Below are 24,621 nucleotides of genomic sequence, written 5' to 3' on the forward strand. Positions count from 1 at the left end.
AATTTAGGCTAATGAGATCCTCCCACCTCAGCTTACAGAGTAACTTAGACTACTGGTATGCTACAACACTTGCAACATGACCTGAGTTTTTAAAGGAGGAAGAAAAGTTCCTTTTAAGTAAGACTTTTTGGACTGGGAATTGAGGAAAACTTAGGAGAGGACAAGATTTAAAGATCTACCCAGTATGACTTTGGCAACTACAGATATTGGGAATTATCAAATATTAGATTAAAACCTAAAGTAAATGTGATCAAGAGTTATTCAGATTTTTAAAAGACTAAAATATACAGTATTTAAAGTTACGTTATAAAACTCTCTAGTCAGCATCAGAGAAGTTTACATAATGGTTAAGAGCATAAATTTGGGGTGGTACTGCCTAGATTAAAATTTCAGTCGTCACTCACTAGTTATGTACATTTGGCAATCACCACATCATGCTCTCTAAAACGTAGGTATCCCACTTGTTAATTGCAGACAACAGTACCTCTTTTATAGCACTCTGTGAGGATTAAATCAGATAATAAAAATAATATTCATTAAGGGTATATAGCTCAGTAGTGGAGTGCTTACCCAGCATTCCCAAAGTTCTGGGTTTTATCCCTCGCAACATTCAAAAAAAAAAAAAAAAAGCTAAGAGCATGAGCTCTAGAGACAAACTGCCTGATTTGAATCCTTGGCTCTACTACCTACTAGCTGTAAATGATCTGACCTTGGGCAAATCACATAGTTTCATTATCCCTCAGTTTCTTCATCAGTAAAAGGGATAATAGTACTCCTACCTCATAGGGGTATTAAGAAGGTTCATGCTGTGTGTGGTAGCACATGCCTGTAATCCCAGCTACTCAGGTGGCTGAAGCAGGACGATTGCAATATTGAGGTTAACATGGGCAACTTAATGAGACCCTGTTTCAAAATAAAATTTTTAAAAGGATTGGGGATACTTTTACACTGCTGATCAGATTGTAAATTACTACAACCACTATGGAAATCAGTATGAAAGTTCTTCAAAAGGCCAGACATGGAACCCTCATGTGACCCAACTATACCTCTCCTTCGTATTTATCCTAAAGAATTAAAGTCAACATACTATAGTGATACATGCAGACCCATGTATATAGCAGCACAACTCACAGTAACCAAACTGTGGAACCAGCCTAGGTGTCCATCAACAGACAAATGGATAAAGAAAATGTGGTTTATGTACACAATGGAGTTTTATTCAGCCATAAAAAAGTGAAATTATGTCACTTGCAGGAAAATGGACAGCACTTGAGGCTATTAAGCAAATAAGCCAAACTGAGAAAGTCAAGGGTCATATGTTTTCTCTCATATGTGGAAGCTAGGGAGAAAAAAGGAAAAGAAAGGTGGTTAGGGTGATCACATGAAAATCAAAGGGAGGTCACTAGAATAGAGGACCAGGGGATGCAGCGGGGAGTGCTGGGGAGGAATATGGGCAAAATTATATTGTTATATTATGGGCATATATTAATATGCAACAACAAATCTCACCATGTGTACAACTATAATGCACCAATAAAAAATATGGAGGAAGGGGCTGGGGTGGTGGCTCAGTGGTAGAGCACTTGCCTAGTATGTGTAAGGCACTGGGTTCAATTCTCAGCACCACATCTAAATAAATAAAGGTCCATTGACAACTCAAAAGTATATTTTAAAGAAAAAATATGGAGGAGGGGCTGGGGTTGTGGCTCAGTGGTAGAGCACTCACCTAGCACATGCAAGACCCTGGGTTCGATCCTCAGCACCACATAAAAATAAATAAATAAAATAAAGGTATTGTATCCAACAACTAAAAAATAAATATTAAAAAAAATGGAGGATAAAAACAAGGGCTAGGGATGTAGCTCAGCACTAGAGCACTTGCTTAGCATCTGTAAGACCCTGTGTTCAATGTCAGTATAGCTAAAAAGAGAGAGAAGAAAAGACAAGATTCATGTATCTATATACAAAAAGCACTTGAAACAGTGGGGCACATAGTAAATGAAGTAGCAGCTATTATTAAAATGTACTTTTGCAAGCTGGACATAGTAAGGCTTGCTCGTGGTCCCAACTACTCAGGAAGTAGGGGCAGGAGGATCACTTGAACCCAGAAGTTCAAAAATAGCCTGGGTTGTTTTGAGACGCCATCTCAAAAGCAAAATATATGCTTTGTAAATACTACTATTAAGAAATACACACAATGGGGATGGGATTGTGGCTCAGCAGTAGAGCACTTGCCTAGCACATGCAAGGCATTGGGTTCGATGCTCAGCACCACATAAAATAAATGAAATAAAAGTATTGTGTCTAACTACAACTAAAAAATATATATATTTTTAAAATAGACACAATGTTCACAAGGTGTTTGTTCTTTTGGTGGTAGGGATCAAACTCAGGGTTTCACATATACTATAAAAATTTATTTCTATAATTTTTTTTTCTGCTTAAGAGAATGCTTTTTTCCCCTTGGGTGTTCAAAGTACTAAAAGGAAACATGGCCTTTGCTTTATAACAGAATTACATGTCTGTTACTACTCTCTTCTTAGAATGTTCAAATCTCATGATTATTTTGTAGTTTAGATTTGTAATCTAGATTATGTATTAACATTTCCATGGAGCCTTCCCTGAGGATATTTCAATTTTGGGTCTCATTCCATACAAAACCTCAATATTCAATAAGCATTAAGAAAAACCAGGCTGTGAGCTGCTCTGTGCTCTATGTTCAAAAAAAAAAAAAATCTAACTCATTAAGTCCACACCATCTTACATACCTTTCATGCTCACCATTTACAAATTTTTCTTTCAAAGAAGCCTGACAATTATCAAGAATACAAGTAACAATAAATGTGGGTAAGGATGTGGGGAAAAGGTATACTCATACATTGCTATTGGGACTTCAAATTGGTGCAACCACTCTGGAAAGCAGTGGAATAGAACTAGCATTTGACTCAGTTATCCCACTCCTTGGCATATACTCAAATGACTTAAAATCAGCATACTATAGTGACACAGCCACATCAATGTTTATAGCAAGTCAATTTACAATAGCTAAGCTATGGAATCAACCTTCAACAGATGAATGGATCAAGAAAATGGAATATTTCTCAGCCATAAAGAAGAATGAAATTATGGCATTTGCCAGTAAATGGATAAAACTGGAGACTATCATGCTAAGTGAAAAAACCAAAGGCCAAATGTTGTCTCTGATATGCAGATGTTAAAACACAATAACGCGGGTAGGGAGGGAAGAATAGAAGTTCACTGGACTAGACAAAGGGGAATGAAGGGAAGGGTAGGGAGATGGGGAAAAGAAAAGACTGTAGAATGAACTGGACATAACTTTTCTGTGTTCATATATGAATACACAATCAGTGTAACATGTACAACCACAAAAAATGGGAAGTTATACTCCATGTATGCATAATATGTCAAAATACATTCTACTGGGCTGGGGTCATAGCTCAGTAGTAGAGTGCCTAGCACATGTGAGGCACTGGGTTCAATCCTCAGAACCACATAAAATAAAGGCATTGTGTCCATCTATAACTAAAAATATTTTATGTATATGGGTCTGGGGTTGTGGCTCAGTGGTAGAGCGCTTGCTTAGCGCACATGAGGCACCGGGTTCGATCCTCAGCACCACATAAAAATAAAATAAAGGTATTGTGTACATCTACAACTAAAAAATAAATATTTTTTTAAAAATTTACTGTCATGTATATCTAAAAATAACAAATAAAAAATCTAATTAAAAAAGAAGCCTGAGACCAAAACAAGCATGTCTCACTCTCCAGTGCCCACATTTCCTCTCTCTTTGAGTGTATATCCTTCTCTATTATTTACTTTTCTGAAAAAAATCTCTGCTTGTGCCTCATTTAACTTGATCTGAAATTCTTGTCTGTGACATAAGTCAAGAATCTGCCAAGGCCAAGCTGAGGTCCCTTTCTCTCTTCTGAGGACCTCCTCAGCTCCTATCTGATGACAGGGAGCCAAGAGGAGAGAAAGTACACTGAAATTACTCAAACTTGGTTATAAAGTTAAAGACTGTTCAGAGGAATCATAACTATCAAAAATATCACTAAAGGAATGAAAACACACACACACACACACACACACATATATATATATACACACAAATATGTATATATGTATTTACACATACATATATACGTATGCATACATAGAATATCCCTATTCAAAATGCTTAGGACCAGAAGTGATTTAGATTTTGGATTTTTTTTCTGATTTTCAAATATTTATATATATTTCATGAGATAACTTGGGGATGAGACCCAAGCCTAAACAGAAAATTCATTTATGCTTCATATACATCTTATAGCCTTAAGATAATTTTATAACAATATATTTTTAGTGCACCTGTATTTTGACTGTGCTCATCGAATGAAGATGTGTGGAATTTTCTACTTATGGTATCATGTTGATGCCCAAAGTTTCAGGTTTTAAAGCATTTTGATTTTCATATTTTCAGGTTAGGGATGCTCAACCTGTATGTATATTCTTATAATGCCCAAAAGAGAACACAAGAAACCTGAGCACCAAAATTCAGTGTGGGCTAAGTTTTGAACAACAAATGTAGAAAGTAATATCATCTAATTTACCTTTAGAGAAATTCAGACTAAAAGGATGTAACAATGGTCATATATAAAAGTGAATGGCAGATCTATTTCTTTTTACTCACCTTTCTTCAATTAGCACCATCTTTGTTATCACCTCTATTCCTTTTTACTCACCTTTCTTTAATTAGCACCATCTTTGTTGTCTCTTAGGTGAGACTGCACATTGTAATTTTCTCCCAAAGAGTACAGTATGGAAGTGTGTTGGGGACAGGTAATCTAACATTGGAAAAACAGACAAACCCAATCTCAGCTAGGTGGTCATAAACCACATTCATAGTATGTACATTTGATACAATAGGTTTTCTCTCGATAAACCACAATTCCTGTCCTATTTTGAGAAAAACATCAAAAGAGTTCCAATAGAAGGGCAACTTTGAAATTAAATTTAAACAGCCTCCTCAAAGCAGTCCAGGTTATCAAAATAAAGATAGTCTAAAACAAACTCCCACAAACAAACAAACAAAAAACCTAAGAAGATATTACAAATAAATGTAATGTGCTATCTTGGTTGTGATCCTGGACGTAAGTTCACTAGATTAGACAAAGGGGAATGATGGGAAGAGTGATGAGATGGGGAAAAGAAAGACAGTAGAATGAATTGGGCATAAATTTTCTGTGTTCATATATGAATACACAATCAGTGTATTATAGCAATATTGGTTCACTAATTCTAACAGATGTACCATGCTAAAATGTTAATAATATGGGAAACTACGTCCAAGATGTTCATAATAAACTGGATGTGGAGTATGTGGAAACACTCTGCACTATGTTCTCAATTTTCGTGTAATCTAAAACTGTTCTAACACTCTATTTTTTTAAAAAATCTTACTTTTCTTTCAAAACCCATTCAAAATCTTATCTCCTTTAAGAAACTATCCCTGATTCCTTCAAACTAAATGAGACCTCCTTAGTCAGAATCTGCCTTATATTTCTGTTGAGTTCTTAACAATTTTTGCCCAACATGATTGTTTATAAATGTACCTCATTTCATCTACTAAATCATAAACTTCATGTTAACTAAATTTATATCCTCCATGTTAATACAAAAGTAGTTCAAAGCAAAATTTAGAAACTAATCCAAATGAAAGTCACTTTCAGTGATAGTGAGTTAATATATCCCAAGGCAATTTCATCCTACTTCTGAATAATTCTAATAATGAGGAAGTTCTTCCTGCTGGGTTGAAACCAGCTGCTCTATAATTGCCTCATTTATTGCATGAATGAAAGAATGACAAGTTAACTAGCTCCATGAGTGCAGAGACACCTTCCGGTTTACCTAATCCAGCACTTGGCACACAGCAGACACTCAAAAAACTATTTTTGAGTGATCAAATGACTTGGCTGGGGGGAAGGACTGCAGCTCTTATTTATTCCTGTCACCCTTCCTCCACATATAATTTAATTGTCTAGCTAATGACAGTGTTGGAGTGTATGATAATATACCCACTTAACTGCATATATGCAAAGGTTACAGTTCCTTTTTTGAGCACTTCAGTAAAGTCGTACAATAAAAGTTCATTTAAATCTCCACACCTTAAAACACAGATATTATAAACAATTTAATTTAACTAAAGCCAAGAGAATTAGTTTTGTGCACTTATACGAAAGGAAATTGGGGTCAACAGATCCCCAAGAGTGTGCTGTTAAGGATCAGGAAGGAATCAGAAAACTACGGCTGGGCAGCAAGACTTCCTCAAATTCCTAGACCCACTGCCAAGATGAGGACTCATCCACTCCAGAGCTACGCAACTGTGGGCAAATTACTCGGCCTCCAGTTGGCCGGCTTCCTCATCTGAGCAGAAAGCTTGGACCCAATGGACTCTCTTTAAGCATTTGCCAGTTCTAAGGCCCTCCAATTCTGGGCTTTGTTGTTCTGGCTTTTTCTCAAAATCTAGAGTGTTTTCAAATTTAAATAAAGTATAACACTGCAAAATAATCTCCAGTAAATCACTTTCCCTGCTCAGTCCCTTCACTCATCATGTAAGCCTCTTGAGCCGGCCGCGATCTTCAGGGCATCTTTTAATGATTGACTTTTAGTTGACCAGCAAAGCCTAAAGCAAACAAATTATAAAATCACAGGCTGGATGACAGGCCTTCTTAAAAGCAGCAGTTCAACAATCTTGCATGAAAACTCTGAGGTAAACCCTTTCCAGACTCAGGCGAAGAGTGGGGAGGGTCCTCCGTTACCCCATCAAAACCCTGGCATAGACTTTATCTCGCCAAGTCCAAGTCCGAGAAAAAGACACTGGAAGAAGGAGGAAGAAAGAAAGAAAAACATGAAAAGGCACATCACTAGTGACCTCTCTCCTTCGGCTGAGAATACACACCTGAGCCCTGGGTCCTCAAAGCCCCACTCAGCCAGCTACTCTCAAACTTCCAGAACGTTCCAGGAGGTGTGCGAGGTGTGCGGCCCAGGATGCCTACCACTCACTCCCCACAGGCGCTACAGCCCGGAAGCACCTGCTGGGCTTGTGCGCAGCTGCAGACCCTCCTAGCCACGCCCCCACGTCCCCGCTTTTCCGGGGCCCAGGTTAGCGCCAACAGTGAAGTGGTTAGGGAGAAGCAAGGGTTTTCATTTTGTTTTTGATTCTGATCTTGGGCACGGTTGTCTGGAATTGATTTTTCACAGTTTTCTAAAATTAGGCTTGGTTCTTGCACTGCGGTTATTATATAAAATCAAAGTGACTTTCCCGTTCATTCAAATCATGAAAGACTCAGATTTTCCTTAATGGCTATAAACTAACATATAGGGTTCTCTGTGTTTGAGTTTTTACCACTTCATTGTTTCCATCCCTAACTGAAGCTTACTTAGCAAGGTATTAAGCACTGTTGTTCAGAATGATAAAATTTTAAAAGAAAGAAAAACCATTACTTGTTTATGGCCTAATGGTTAGAATGCAAAATTTGTTATGTGTCTTACTTTGTAAAACAAGAATTCCTAGCCGGTCATGGTGGTGTAAGCCTGTAATCCCAGCTGCTCAGGAGGCTGAGACAGGAGAATCACAGGTTTGAAGCCTCCCTCAGCAATTTAGCACAACTATAAACAATCTAGTGAGACCAAAAAACCTGAGAATGTGGCTCAGTGGTTAAGATCCCTTTGCTTCAATTCCCCATACCAAAAAAAAGAAAGAAAGAATTCCTCGGGGGAAGGGAGGTGCTCCAGGAAAAATCTTTTGAAGAATGCTTATTTTTTCTATGAGTTAACTATTTTGTGAGTTTAGCATTTAATGTAACTAATATTAAAATTAGGTATACTCTTTTGCCGGTCCTGTTGAACAGTATCAAGGCAGGACAGGACACACTGAAGAACCTGCTTTAGCCACACCTACCAGGTTTAAGAACTCATGATTTCATATGATTTTCATTAATCTTTGCCAGAAAAGCTGTGAGGTATATATTTTCTACAAATGGGAGAATACTAGGGCTTTGATATTAAGCTATTAGCTTGTGAGAAAAGAGCTAGGATTCAAACCTAAGTTTATCAGATGTCTAGGCCACGTCCCTACTCCTATAGCTCCTCTTCCACATATGTACCCACTTATAAGATTTGAATGGGATCAGTGCTCTTATGAAAGAGGCCCATGGGACCTTTATTGCCCTTTTTGCCCTTTGAGAACATAGTTGAAAGTTTTCATCTATGAAGAAGGGGCCTCACAAGACACTGAATCTACTGGTATCTTGATCTTGGACTTCACTAACTTCAAAACTGAGCAATCAATTTCTATTTATAAATTATACAGTGTAAGACATTTTGTTATAGCAGCCCTATGGACTAAGACATCTCTTTGAAATCTCCAGAACTCCTTCCTCATCTTCACTTTCAGCAAGTGAAATATTAACTATTAGTATTTCATGATTTAGTTTTAGTAGTATTTAAATATTAAATACTGCTTAAATGAGATGTATAAAAAATCTACAAGGGAACTTCCACAGATGCCCATCAGCACATCCATCCACCTACCATCATCTGTACTCTCAGATTCTGATTTTCTTCCAATAGTAGTGGATGAACTGTGCATGATGCTATGTAAGGCCACCCATCCAAGTGAACTTCTTTCTTACCAAAGAAAATCATTCCAACAATTCTCCCTCTCTTACATCATCAATTTTGTCCTCTCTGCTGAATTATTCTCCATAGTAAATAAATAGCCTATTACCATCTTAAAATTTTCTGATCCTATTTCCTACTCCAGATAATCATCTCATTTATCTGTTCTCCTTTACAGCAAAATTCAAAAGTGTTTATAGTTTGCTTCTAATGCCTCTTCTCCCATTCTTTTTTTTTTTTTTTTTTTTTTTTTTGTGGATTGAATTCAGGGGCACTTGACCACTGAGACTCCAGCCCTATTTGTATTTTATTTAGAGACAGGGTCTCACTGAGGTGCTTAGTGCCTCGATGTTGCTGAGGCTGATGTTGAACTCTCAATCTTCCTGCCTCAACCTCCTGAGCAGCTGGAATTACAGGTGTGTGCCACTGCACCTGGCACCCCTTCTTAAACTTACTCCACTAAGGCTATTTCATTTCCACCATACTGTTACCGCTGTTGACTTATGACGAGTCCTTGCTTCCCCAATGTTGAAGAATAACACCAGAGAAGCATATCGAGGCAAGGTCAGAGTGGAAAGTAGAGGCTTTATTACAGGAAGAAGAAAAGACCTCCTGGAGGAAGAAGGGGACCCAAGAGATGAAATCCGTGGAAGTGCAGTTGTTTCCCCTTTTTATAGTTCTTTCAGTGATGGAATGTAGGTGGGAAGGCCCGAAGGGTGGGGCACAGATGGGGCAAAGAAGTGATCTTCACTAACATTTCTTTGGGATGGGCTCTGGGCCTTGGGCTTTTCCCGGACCTCATTAACATTCCAAGAGTTATTCTGCTTTTCCTGGAATTAATTCTTAACATGGCCTCCATTTTGGATCTTACTCGATATTAGACCCGATTTACCTACACTGATTACCTAACTTTAAATCTGGCTTCAATACCATAGAAATTGCTGTTGTCAAGGTCATTGCCAAATCCAGGAAACAACTGTCATTACTAATTTTACTTGACCAATCAGCACCATTTGTTACCATTGACCATTTCCTCTTCTAGAAACACATTCCACACCCTCATAGTTTTCTTCTAACCTCACTGGCCACTTTTCAGCATCTTTTATTGGTTCTTGCTCAGAACCCAACCTCTTAATCTTTTTTTTTTTTTTAATATTCTTTTTTAGTTGTAGATGGACACGATACTTTTATTTTATTTATTTATTTTCATGTGGTGCTGAGGATTGAATCCAGTGCCTCACACGTGCAAGGCAAGCACTGTGCCACTGAGCCACAACCCCAGCCCCCAACCTCTTAACCTTGAAGTGTTCTAAATTCATTCCTTGGAGCTCTTTTCTTTACAAGCTATATTCACTCTTTTGGTGATGTCATCAACTCATAGCTCTACATATCATTCCTGAAACCCCAAATTTCCATCTCTATCCCTGAGATTTTTCCCTGAACCCCATATATATATATAACCAACTGCCTATGTCATATTCCACTAATGAACAGCTCAAATTTCACACGTCCAAAACTGAACTTCTAATTCCACCCTCTAAACCTGTATCAACCCACAGTCTTCTCTATATAAGTTATAACTCACATTTTTCTTGTTACTAAGGTTAAATTCCTTGATTATTCTACATACCCCTTGTAGTGTATCAGGAAATAATATTGCCTATACTTTCAAAATATACCTACAGTCTGAACACCTCATTGGTCTAACCTATCATCAACTTTACCTGGATTATTGCAAGAGCCTCCTAATAGATCTCCCATTTTATGCCTTGTCCTTTAAGGTCCCTTTTTCAACATAAAAACCAGGATAATCTGATTAAAACAGAAGTCAGATAATGTTTCTTCTTTGCTTAAAATGCTCTAATGGCTTTCAACTGTCTCATAGATAACGCTAAACTTCTTTCAATGGCCTACAAAACCCTAGATAATCCAGTTCCCTTGTTGGACGCTTCTATTACTGTCTCTTCCACTTGCTGTTTCTGTTCTGGCCACACTGGCCCCCTCCCTGTTTTCTATACCTCCAGGCATGCTCCTGCCTCAAGGTCTTGGCATTAGTCTTTCTGTCTGAAGTATACCCTACCCCCTTAGCTCACCATCTGTCCTTTAAATCCTAGCTCAAATACCACCTCCAATAAAGCCCACCCTATTGGAAAATGCCCAGTTGGAAAATGTGAAGCACTCTTTATCCCTCTTAACAGTCTTATTTTTTCATAGCACTTGTCACCTAATAAATTATACAATTTACATATTTATTAGCTCATTGTTTATTTCGTATGAACTTTTACTTCTCCCTGGAAGGTAAAGTCCATGAAAACAAGGATTTTTTGTTGTTGTTTAGTTTAAGGATAACTCTCTAGCACCCAGAATGTGTCTGATATCTATTAAGCAATAATATATATAGACAAATATCGAATGTTTCAGTGATAACATATCAGACTGCTTAAAATGTTAGTAGCTTTACGATGCATAGTACCAATGGGGGCTTCTATTTTTATTGAAATTCTTAGGCTTATTATTTTCAGGCTTGAACTATTTATTCAAGCTTTGCTCTTCTGGGTCCAGGCTAATTAGTCTGCCTGAAAGGTGTTTGCTAGAAATAAATGTTTAACAGCTAACTCTCCTAACAATTTTCATTCAGGACATTTATATATTGCTGCAAGTCATTTGTTACTAGAACAAACAAGGCTGTTTGAGTTGTGCTTTTTAAAGGTGCCTATGTGATTCAGCTCCAAATATATTGAAATTGAATACACAAACATATTTGGCAACTCTATAATGGCTGAACTCCATGATTCACTGCTCCCTAGAATTCTTAGAACTATATTCAATTTACATTTCTACTTAAAGTCAGAACATTCTTAATTCAGCAGCTGTGAGAAAGTTATAATAAAAAACTAACTCCATAAATTATTGATTTCTTGGATTGAAAACGTGTACCTCAACTTGAAAGCCTAGAATCAATAAAAAATATATATTTCATAAACTTTGCAATGCCATATTTCCATATTAGTTGCAGGTTAATGAGCTGTTATGAACCCTACAAAGAATAGCTGTTTTTTTTTTTTTTTCTGGGATGCCCAATTCATAAGCAGCAACAAACTCTCTACCCTACCTAGTGGTTTGAATGCTTTGATAGACATATGATAATGCACATACTGAATATTTTCCTTTTTAGTCAATTGCAAATGTTGAATAAGCATTTTCCTTTGAGACGCTACTACATGTTCTCTTTGTTTTTCCTTCATTCCTGATGTTATTGACCTGACATTGTAACCCTGTCCAAAGTAAAACACATACACACAGATAGACTGAAGGGGACTGTAGAAAAAAGGTGATGAAAGAAAGTGCCTATTTTCAGATCTAGCCTCTCACCAGTTTTCTTTGATACAGGAAACTGACACAATACTATATTCTCAGCCCAACTATATATTTGTGTTAGTCAACTTTCTGATGCTATAACAAAATACCTGAAATAATCAACTTAAAAAGAGGAATGATTTATTTTGTCTTAACAGATTGAGAAGTTTCAGTTTCTTGGCTCCTGTTTCTTTGGGCCTGTGGTTAGAATATCACAGTGGAAACATATAGTGTAGTAGGCCTGTTTGCTTCCTGAATGACAGAAATAGGAAGTGGCCAGGATCCCAATACCACCTTCAAGGACATGCCTCCAATGACCTAACTTCCTTCTCCTAGGCCTCGCCTCATAAAAGTTTCACAACCTCTTGATAATGCCATCAGCTGGGGACTAAGCCTTCCACACCTGGGCCTTTGGGAGACACTCATGATCCAAACAATCATAGTATATAAATTCTTCTTCCTCTTCCTCTTCCTCTTCTTCTTCTTCACAGGGTCTTGCTGAGTTGCTAAGTGCCTCACTAATCTGCTGAGGCTGGCTTTGAACTCCAGATCCTTCTGTGCCTCAGCCTCCTGAGTTGCTAGGATTACAGATGTGTGCCACCATACCCGGCTACAAATTCTTATTTTTAAATGGTTGGTTGAATATAAACAACTATTATTTTGAAAACAAGAGGCTTAGTTTAATTAAACCATTGGCTATTTTTAAAATAGTTGGTTGTTTGGCCTTAGTAGCTTTTATATTTTCAAATAGATCTGAGTATGTATGAATATGGCTTAGATAATTAAAGCAAAACATTTGGGGTTTTCTCTTAAAGCACTAACAGTGATTATTTGCACATTCCCACCTCACCAGCACTGTTCACTGTCTTTGACTTGACTCTCTGGTCCTTTGCTGACTCTCATGATAATACCATGAGCTTTAGTTACTAGTAGCATAATTTGATTACTAAGCATATAATTCAATGGAGAATTCCTAAAATTTTAGACATTTTCACAGATTCAAAGGGACACTGCTACATGAATGTCTCCCAAAGGCCCTGTGAGGAAGGCTTAGTCCCCAGCTGATGGCATTATCAAGAGGTTGTGAAACTTTTATGAGGCGGGGTCTAGGAGAAGGAAGTTAGGTCATTGGAGGCATGTCCTTGAAGGTGGTATTGGGATCCTGGCCACTTCCTATTTCTGTCATTCAGGAAGCAAACAGGCCTACTACACTATATGTTTCCACTGTGATATTCTGTGCCACCACAGGCCCAAAGAAACAGGAGCCAAGAAACTGAAACCTCTCAGTCTGTTCAAAACAACTATGATAGGAACTGGGGTGTGAGGCACTGGGTTCAATCCTCAACACCACATATGAATAAATAAAAAATAAAGGTATTGATCCACCTACAACTAAAAAACAAAAACTGAGATAAAAATGCAACATACCAATAAGCAACTAAGTCTGAGAACTAAAATTCCTAAATTTAAGGCATACTGAACTAGATAAAGAATCCACCTAGGTTTTAGTTCAAAGCTAGTCAAGTTTTACCATATGAATCAGATGCAGTCCTAAAAGTAGTAAGTCATACTACTTCTTTATCCCTGACTTCAAATCAAGGATCTGTACCAGCTAGAAAATTTATAGTCATCATTTTATCTGGTAGGTCCAGTTTTTTGAGGCAGCCAAGTTGTATTAGTTACCTCTTCCTCTTTTCTTTCCTTTACCTGCATTATCCTTCTCCTATTGTTCTATATACACAGGAATAAGAGCTCCAAGAAAATAGGTGGAACAGAACCAGGGAGCAGACTGCATGTTGAGAAATGTAGGCAGGGAATAAGACAAAGATTAAGTCCAAGAGCAATGAGAGCTGGAAATTATAGTTTTTTGTGTGATTTATCAACTCAGAGTAACGGATGATCAGACAATGATGTAGAAAAATCCAGCCAAGCAAAACTGCAGTAATACTGAGTGCCCTGTATACACAGAAATTAAAATAAGAACTGGCTTATATGCAAATGAATAGGCAGCAGGACCCAGAAAAACTTAAATATTCCATATGTTGATAAATTCTAGATCTGTGGCCTCCTACTTATAGGAAGGTGAATAAACAACTAAAACAGCCAGCACAAAGCCTGTGAAAAAATATCTCAGAACAAGGAAAAGGAAATGGCAGCATAAAGACTCAAAGGAAAGACAAAAATCATCTGTTGTATCCAAAAGAAAGCCCAAAAAACTATTTAAAACATTGATAGATTTTAAATAGCCATGCATGTTGTGCAAACATGCATCTGGGAAGTATAAGAAGAAGCATAGGCTACAATGGAAAGTCAGTATAAACTATTGCGACTGAAATAAAGGACAGGAGGGCCTGGGGTTATACCTCAGTGGTAGAGCACTTGCCTTTCAGATGTGAGGCATTGGGTTCGTTTCTCATACCATATAAACATAAACAAACAAAATTAAAGTATTGTATTCATCTATAACTAAAAAAATATTTTTAAAAAGGACAGGAACCCAGGAAAGATACAAAAATGCAACCTGCATGTTTACATTCCACATTGGCAACAAAGAAAGACCTGATTCTGGAAGAATATTGAGTCAGTAATGAAGAATACTGAGACACCCCAGAATAAAGAGAAAAAGATTAGAAATAGATGATAATTAGTGCTCATGAATTAGTGACAAAAACAAGGGAGGGGGATCCCATAACAGCAGACAGGAAGGAATAGCTATGTTTTTTAGCAAAATAAATGACAAAGACCTTCATCTAGATATGCCCTGACAAAGTTTTTTAAGTTACAGAAGGTGACTTTCAAACACCCATGAAGGAAATAAATGATGTTACTTAGAAAGAACAAAAATATCTCATTAACCTTAAACTTCTTTGCTGCCATACTAAATTACAGGAAGTAATTATTTGAAGCTATTTTTCTGCCAACTGAGAGAGAGAGTAAGAACTGGCAGTGAGCATTGAAACAAATGGAGATATAAATCTAAAGATTATAAATATGACCACAATTCTAAATACAGATATACTGCACTCATCTATTCACCTCTTCAGATCCTTCTGACCCCTCATGTCTAAGCACTTGCTCTGCTTCCAAGCCCAAGTCACCTTACCAAAAGTTCATGGCATTCCTGCAATAAATACTACTTAATGCTTCAACTGCAATTTTGTCTCCTCACACCATCAGCTAAATCAGGCTTTCCAGATGAATTTAAAGGCTAGTGTGGGCATTGACTCCAGTATACGTGCTATGGTGTGCGCTGAGTGGTTCAGTGGGATGCAGAGTAGGCTCTGGATCTTCCAGTAGCTGCCGGGAGGGTTCCATAGCACAATCAGGAAATATAACAGAATTAAATCCCATGGGGTAAGCTTCATGCAATGAGTGAAAGGGAGGAGTGAACAGATGAATTGTTCATGCTTCCTCCTTGATAGACTTCCAAGATTTAAACTTTCCCTTAACCTTTCCAGAGATGTCCTATGTGAATAAGAAGCCAGTTTTTTTAAATTTATATATGCAGTGGAGTGCATTACAATTGTTATTACACATATAAAGTGCAATTTTCATATCTCCGGTTGTATACAAAGTATATTCACACCAATTCATGACTTTATACCTGTACTTTGGATAATAATGATCATCACATTCCACCATCATTAATAACCCCCTGCCCCTCCCTTCCCTTCCAACCCCTCTGCCCTATCTAGAGTTCGTCTATTCCTCCCATGCTCCCTCTCCCTATCCCACTATGAATCAGCTTCCTTATATCAAAGAAAACATTCGGCATTTGGTTTTTTGGGATTGGAAGAAGTCAGTTTTTTATAGTGAAGCTGGGGGCAACTCAGTCACTTGCCACCCTGCATTTACTTCCCTCACCCCTGTTTTACTTTTCCCCCTCATTGTTGCTTTCTTGAGATTGAACTCTCCAAAAAAAATTAGTTCTGCAAGCTTTGCCTGAAGCTTTGTTTTCTGGGGAACCTGACTAATACAAAATTCAAAATTACTCATATAAGAGGACATGCATACAAGCCAGGTATAGTGGCACACGCCTAGATTCCCAGCTACTCGGGAGGCTGAGGCAAGAAGATCACAAATTTGTGACCAGCATCAGCAATTTTGAAAAAGGGCTTTTAAGGGTACACTTGTTCATTGTTGGTGGGACTGCAAATTGGTGCAGCCAATCTGGAAAGCAGTATGGAGATTTCTTGGAAAGCTGGGAATGGAACCACCATTTGACCCAGCTATTCCCCTTCTCGGTCTATTCCCTAAAGACCTAAAAAGAGCATGCTACAGGAACACTGCTACATCGATGTTCATAGCAGCACAATTCACAATAGCAAGACTGTGGAACCAACCTAGATGCCCTTCAATAGACGAATGGATTAAAAAAATGTGGCATTTATACACAATGGAGTATTACTCTGCATTAAAAAATGACAAAAATCATAGAATTTGGAGGGAAATGGATGGCATTAGAGCAGATTATGCTAAGTGAAGCCAGCCAATCCCTAAAAAACAAATGCCAAATGTCTTCTTTGATATAAGGAGAGTAACTAAGAACAGAGTAGGGACGAAGAGCATGAGAAGAAGATTAACATTAAACAGGGATGAGAGGTGGGAGGGAAAGGGAGGGAGAAGGGAAATTGCATGGAAATGGAAGGAGACCCTCAGGGTTATACAAAATTACATACAAGAGGAAGCGAGGGGAAAGGGAAAAATAATACAAGGGGGAGATATGAACTGCAGTAGAGAGGGTAGAGAGAGAAGAGGGGAGGGGAGTGGAGGGGAGGGGGGATAGTAAAGGATAGGAAAGGCAGCAGAATACAACAGACACTAGTATGGCAATATATAAATCAATGGAAGTGTAACTGATGTGATTCTGCAATCTGTATACGGGGTAAAAATGGGAGTTCATAACCCACTTGAATCAAAGTGTGAAATATGATATATCAAGAACTATGTAATGTTTTGAACAACCAACAATAAAAAAGGGCTTTTATTGTTACTTTATCTGTAAATCCATTCATTTTTTCATATCCTAGACAATTGTTTTATACTTTCTACCTAAAACTCCACCAATAAGACTGTTAGAACTGGGCTGGGGATGTGGCTCAAGTGGTAGCGCGCTCGCCTGGCATGCGTGCGGCCCGGGTTCGATTCTCAGCACCACATACCAACAAAGATGTTGTGTCCGCCGATAACTAAAAAAATAAATATTAAAAATTAAAAAAAAGTACAAAAAAAAAAGACTGTTAGAACTAATAAACATTTTCAGTAAAGTAGCAGGACACAACATAAACATACAAATATCAGTAGCTTTTCTATAGATCAATAATGAATTTGCTTGGGAAAGAAATCAGGAAAGTAATCCCATAGAAAGACACACACACCCACGCAGGACTCTTAGAAAAAAACTAAGGATTTGAAAGTAATCTACAATGAAAATTATAGAACACTGATGAAAGATATTGTAGAAGACACCAAAAGGTAGAAAGACCTCCCATATTCATGAATTGGGAGAATTGATGTTGCTAAAATGTACAGACTATCCATAGTGATTTATAGTTTCCATGTAATTCCTATCAAAATTCCAACATCATTCTTTACAGAACTTAAACAGAAAGATCTTAAAAGTCATATGAAAGCACTAAAGACCCCCCAAAACCAAAGCAATTTTGAGCAAAAAGGGCAAAGATAGAGGCATCATAATATCTGGTTTCAAGACATACTCCAGGGGTTTGGGTTGTGACTCAGTGGTAAAGTGTTTAGCTGGCATGTGTGAGGCACTGGATTAAATTCTCATCATCAAATATAAATAAATAAATAATAAAGGTCCATAGAAAATTAAAAAAAAGACATACAACAGATACACAGTAACAAAAACAGTATGGTATTGGTGTGGACAGCAAAGAAAGCAATTGACAGACTAAAGAGACAATATACAAAATGGGAGAAAATCTTTGCCAGTTATTCGTTTGACAGAAGATTCATATCCACAATATATAAATAACTCAAAAAACGTAAAAACCAAAAAAAAAAAAACCCAAGTAACCAAATTATAATGGACAGATGCTCTGAATAGACACTTTTCAAAAGAAGGCGGTGAAATAGTCAATAATATGTGAGAAAATGCTCAATGTTTTTAGCCATCAAGGAAATGCAAATCAAAACTACAATGAGATTTGTTTTAGTCAGCTTTTCATTACTGTGACCAAAATACCCAGAAAGTAACTGAGAGGAAGAAAAGTTTATTTGGAGCTCACAGTTTCAGAAGCCTCAGATGGCTGACTCCATTCTCTGGACCCAACATGAGGCAGCATATCATGAGGGAAGCGCCCAGCAGAGGAAAACTGCTCACCTCATGGTGGGTCAGGAAGCAGAGAAAGAGAGGAAGGGGGAAGGGGCCAAAGGGGAAAAGGCACCTTTCCAGGGCATGTCCCCAGTGACCCACCTCCTCCAGCTTTGCCCTACCTACCTACGGTTTCCACCAAATCTGTCTATTCAAACTAGGATGAACTAATTAAATTACAACTTTAATAATCTAATATTTCACCTTCGAATATTCCTGCATTAACAGGAGATTTTGGGGACACTTCATATCCAAACTATAACAACATTCCATCTTATCTCAATTAGTATGTCTATTATCAAAAAATAAAAATAAAAAAAAAAACCAAATGCTGGCACATGTGGAGAACCTTTAGAAACCACTGGTGGAATGCAAATGTGCACACCTCTATGGGAAACCACATGGGGCCTCCTCAAATGACTAAAAATTAGAACTTCCATACAATTCAGCTGTCCTGATTTTGTGTATATATCTGAAGGAAATTAAGTCAGCATACAAAAAAGATATCTGCATATCCATGTTTATTATAGCACTCTTTACAATAGCCAAGATATGGAGTCAGCCTTGGTATCCATCAACAGATGAAAGAAAAGTTGTATATATACAATAAAGCCCTATTCAGCCATAATGAATAATGAAATCCTGTCATTTTCAGGGAAATGGGTAGAATTGGAGGACAAATTTTAAGCCTCACCATCATGCAAATGGCAGAGTCAGCCATGCTTCTCACACTGGATGGCAAAGGCTTGCTCAGCTTTGCATTATCTGAAGGCCCTGGATTGAAGACTAAGGTCTTGAAATGTCAAATTTTTGTGGCTCCCTGGATATCAGTAGTATAAAATTTGCCACAATCTTGGATGCATGTCTGCATCACAAATAGACTGAGTGATCCTTTTCTGGTATAGCATACTCAAGGCTGTATGGCAGTTCTCAGTCATGAGCCCTGGACAACAGTCATGGCTAGCAGCTACCATAGTCTTGGAAAGAAAGAATACACTCTGTAGTGGCAGCAACTCATTTTTCAGAGTTGAGACCTGCACACCTTTTTGAGGCATTGGCAACAGACTCAGTGCTGTCCTGCCTGACCTAGACCAGGGGGTTGCCACCAGTTGAGAAGCTGACCTTGTGGACCCAGCTACCATTCTTTGCCACCAAAATCTGACATCAACTCACCAAAAGACATCTTGCTGCCCCAGAGCATACTGGCTGGCTTTTCATCTATTTCATCAATGTAGGCAGAAAACAATCTGCACTTAACGTCACACGATCATGTTCCCTGAAAAACAGTGTTGGGATCCAATCCAAGCTGAGGACCGTGGAGTGAATTGACTTGGTAATGTGTTTGCTTACCCACCATTTTTGGACTTGAAATAACAGAAATGAGTCATGCTACACTTCCCACAGCAAATTTGTTCTCTAAAGGGGACCACATCACAAAAGGGGTTGTGTGATTAATCCTTAGGATCACCAGGATGGCTTTCAGACTCCAGAAGTAGGCATTGCAGTCTGCTCCTAAAGTGACAGATGAAGTGACTGCTCTTGGGAGCCCTGTCAGCACCTTTAATGTCTCCCTTGTGCTCCTAGGGTTCATCTTCTTTCGTTCACTGGCTCCCCTTCTTCTTCTTCTTCTTCTTCTTCTTCTTCTTCTTCTTCTTCTTCTTCTTCTTCTTCTTCTTTTTTAAAGAGGGGGAGAGAGAGAGACAGAGAACTTTTTTTAATACTTATTTTTCAGTTTTCGGCGGACACAACATCATTGTTGGTATGTGGTGCTGAGGATTGAACCCAGGCCCCGCACGCATGCCAGGCGATCGCGCTACCGCGGGAGCCACATCCCTAGCCCTCCCCATCTTCTTATAGATACGCACTTGATGATTATTAGCTAAGGTTAATTTGGGTACAACCCCTGTTCCAGGCATGGCAGGTGATTGACTCTAGTAAAAATTGATGCAGGGACATTATTCTTAGTGTTTTCAAATAATAGAAAGCTGAGGTCCTGGTGGTCTGGAGGGGATTGGAGCAGAGAATTTTCAGACTCCACTCTGTCAACTACAGGCTCCCATGGATGCTGGCAGAGGAACTGACACTCCATTCTTAAGGTAGTTTTTCAGCTTCTCCAGGAAACTACAGCTTTCTCTCTCTCTCTCTCTCTCTCTCTCTCTCTCTCTCTCTCTCTCTCTCTCTCTCTCTCTCTCTTTCTCTTTCTCTCTTTGCAGGGGATGAAACCCAGGGCAATTTACCATTGAACTACATCTCCATCCCTTTTTGGGAAAGGCTCTTGCAAAATTGCTGACACAGTCCTGGAACTTAGAATCTTCCTGCCTCAGCCTCCTTAGTGTGTGTAATCAAACCTGACTCCACAAGTCTTTGTTCTTAAAGTCTTTTACTGATTGAATGAGGCCCACCCACATTATAGAAGGCAATTTCTTTTCTAAAAGTCAAAGGATTCTAGAGATTGGATACATCTAAAAAAAAAATTCTCCACAGCAACACCTAGGTTTTTTTTTTTTTTTTTAAATTAAATCACTGGATGTTATAGTTCAGCCAAATTGACAAAAAAAGACTATCACAGCAGTTTTTATTATAAATATGTTACTATATATATATATATATATATATATATATATATATACATTAATACATAACTTCTTCATTTTTTTTGTGAACCTTCCCCCAAATCATCAAATATTCTTATCAAACATGAAATTTACTGAAGTGGTTTAATATCAAAATAACAGGGGTTGAGGATATAGCTCCTTGACAGAGCACTTGCCTAACATGCCTGAGGCTATGGGTTCTATCCTCTGAAATGCAAACAAAATCAAATAATTTCCATATTTTAGCACTTTAAACAATATTACATATATTCAAGTATATATTTCAACTATTGCTGATTACTCATTAAATTACTAAAAGTGACATTACCAAGTTAATGATTTAACAATTTTAAGATCCTAATTCCTATTGCTAAAGAGCATTCCAGAAAGTTTGCACCCATTTACACTTATAGGGGAAATATATGAATTGAATGGCAATGTTATTATACTCTAGCCAACACTGGGTTTTATAGTTTAATTTTTATTAGTTAAATTATTAAGCATATTTGACTTTGTACTTCTTTAATAACTAGCATATAACTATCTTATTATTTACTGTATTTTGACCATTTCTATTTTTCTTTTGATAATTTTATTCTTTGCCTAGTTTTTATATGGCTATTAACCATTCTAATTAATATATAGGTTATTTGTATATTATAAAGTAAATCTTTGTCATATTTCTTACAAATATATTCCTAATTTGCTTTCCTTCTTTTTTCTTATTACAAGGATTTCAGTATATAAATCAAAGAAAGAATCTATACGTACTTCAACCTTCCCTTAGGATAAACAGCCAAAATTAATAAAGATATGTTGTTGGTGGCTAAAAGGGAACTGAAATATGAAAATGAGATTATTTTCATAGACAAATGATGCATCACTCCCCCAGATGACTCAGGTAACCACTTATATCTTTCCAAAAAAATCACTTGGGGAAATGCAATAATTTTTTCCCTAAGAATTCCCTCATTTAGAATATTACTAACTTTAGAATCTATGATCAAATTTTCATTTCTAACAAGATATCAAGTCAACATCACATAAAAATAGATGATAAATGACCAGCAATTTTTAAGGAAAAAATTATGGGAGAATGAACTAATCTTATGATTTTTTTCCTGCTTCTAAGGAAATTAAAAAATAAAAAGCAGCAGATAAGAGTGGTAAATCTGTGATGGCACTAAAAGCTGCATGACGCGAATGTGCTGCAAATAAATCTGCGTGGTAATATAAATTGACTCAGGCATTTGTGCTACATATGACAGTCCAAAGTGTTTTCATTTCCTCCTTAGTAATTTTTAGATTTTCTTATTTCATTGACTATGAAAAGCACAATCATCCCACACACTGTTCTTGGACTGAGTTATAATGTAATCTGCCCAGAATTTTAGCTTGATTTTGAAAATTAGAAAAAAAAATTGTGTTTTTTTGTATCTGACTTGACCAATAATTTAAACATGTATGATATAATAAAATATAGAATTAGTTTTCTACTTTAATATACTTCAGTTGGTTAGTTGAGTCTGATTTGCTCCTTTTTTTAAAATAAAGTCAACAAAGTATCTGACTTGTTTTCATTTGTAATTCCTAATAAAAATGGACTAGCGTACATTCATTTTTTTTTACTTACCATACACAGTCTTAAATTAAATGTATTATTACTTACTGAATTGATTCATATTTTCAAAAAGGCTTCCTCTTTTTTTTTTAATGCTTTTTAAAGCATGAGTCTGGTGAAGAATTTTTTTTTAATTGTTTACTGGCTGATTGCAATTTAATTTTTGTTAAAAAGAAAAAAGATTCCCCCAATTTATCTTGATGTCTTTTCATTCCATTTATATTTTGATTATATCTTTGTTCTTTTTTTTTTTTTAAAGAGAGAGTGAGAGAGAGGAGAGACAGAGAGAAGAGAGAGAGAGAGAAAGAGAGAGAGAGAGAGAGAGAGAGAATTTTAATATTTATTTTTTAGTTATCAGCGGACACAATATCTTTGTACGTGGTGCTGAGAATCGAACCCGGGCCAAACGCATGCCAGGCGAGCGCGCTACCACTTGAGCCACATCCCCAGCCCGATTATATCTTAGTTCTAAGTTAAAAAAAAAAAAAAATCTTCTTTTAGTTGTAGGTGAACATAATGCCCTTATTTTATTTATCTTTTTATGTGGTGCTGAAGATTGAACCCAGAGCCTCACACAGGCTAGGTAAGTGCTCTACCTATGAGCCACAACCCCACCCACTAAATTCTAAATTTTAAATGGCCAAATTATCAATCTTATTTTTATTATTCCAAAGTTCCATGTATTTTATTGTTTTTATGTGCTTTCTTTCTTTTTAAAATATTTTAATTGTGGATGGACACAATACTTTTATTTTTATGTGGTGCTGAGGATTGAACCAAATGTCTCACATGGGCTAGGCAAGCACTTTACCACTGAGCTACATCCCCAGCTCCTTTATGTGCTTTCTTACTGCAAGAGTTTATTAAAATATCACTCATGTTTTCTTAAAGTACATTTGATGTCATTGTTTCAAGTTAAATTTTGTCATCTATTGAGTTTTTTTTTGTATGGGTGCACTATATGAAAAGTCTTCCAACATTCAATCACCTTGTATTTTTTAAATTGCCATATATTATTTTAATAAACTATTGGATCATTTTGGTATTTTGCAATGATTATCATAAGTGATATAATTCTATAATTTTCTCTTTTATGCTCTGTTCAGATTTTAGTAATCACATTATGATGTCTTCTTAAATTGCATGTGATAGTTTTTCTTCTTTCTTCATATTCTAAAATGACTTAGTGAACCAGCTAGCACTTTTTTTCAACTAGCAGGTTTTCAACTGTGATTATGTGTAGCTATTATATATAATTTATTTCCTTATTAATAGTTTCTATTTATTCTTTCCTCTCCATTAAGCCAGTGTGAGTTTGGTTTTAGTAAACAGCTCTTAGAGTCTATCAGTTCTACTCTTTTTCTGACTTCTAGTTAATTCCCACTATTATATTCTTTCCTTCCACTTTCTTTTGATTCAATGGGATGCTATTTTATTGGATATGTTCTCTATAATTCACATTAAATCAAAAAACTCGAAGAAGATATTGTTTTACTTTCTTAAAAGTTGTTAAAGGAACTAAAAATTAAATTTAAAAAACTACTTTTATAAGAAAAGTTGTTAAACGAAGAACTTCCAACATTTTTAGATTTAGCAGAGATATTTGAGCAAAGAAAGATTCATGAATTGGAAAGAACTCAGAACCAGAAAAGGTTCAGTCAATTCTGCTCTGCAGCAGCAGGCATTATTTATAGACAGAAAAGGAAGTACAAAAATAACTCCATTGGTGATAGCTCCACCTATTGCCTTATTTGGACATGGTCTGATCAGTTGGCAGACTGAGATTGGCTAAAGTCTTGACAGCTTATGGTTGACTGAGACTTAGCTGTTTTCCTACTTAAGTTTTCAGTGTGTTGCATACTAAGTTATGTTGCAGTTCTTAAAAAAAAAAAAAAGGTTGCAGTTCTTTATGTGTGAACTCAAAGTATGGCTATACATTCAAGCTAATGAACTCCTGCTTATTTAATTTAACAGAGTTGATTGTTTATATTTTTGAGAGATGTGTGGAACTAATAGTATAATTAGTG

The 24,621-nt window shown here is 36.9% G+C and overlaps 1 pseudogene; it reads right to left on the reverse strand.

Moving 5' to 3' along the window:
* Positions 1 to 19,206: 19,206 nt before the first annotated feature.
* LOC143404376 (actin-related protein 2/3 complex subunit 1A pseudogene) lies at positions 19,207 to 19,970 on the reverse strand (annotated as a pseudogene).
* Positions 19,971 to 24,621: the final 4,651 nt, after the last annotated feature.

This window comes from Callospermophilus lateralis, chromosome 7, assembly GCF_048772815.1.
Source record: "Callospermophilus lateralis isolate mCalLat2 chromosome 7, mCalLat2.hap1, whole genome shotgun sequence".
Taxonomy (NCBI): domain Eukaryota; kingdom Metazoa; phylum Chordata; class Mammalia; order Rodentia; family Sciuridae; genus Callospermophilus; species Callospermophilus lateralis.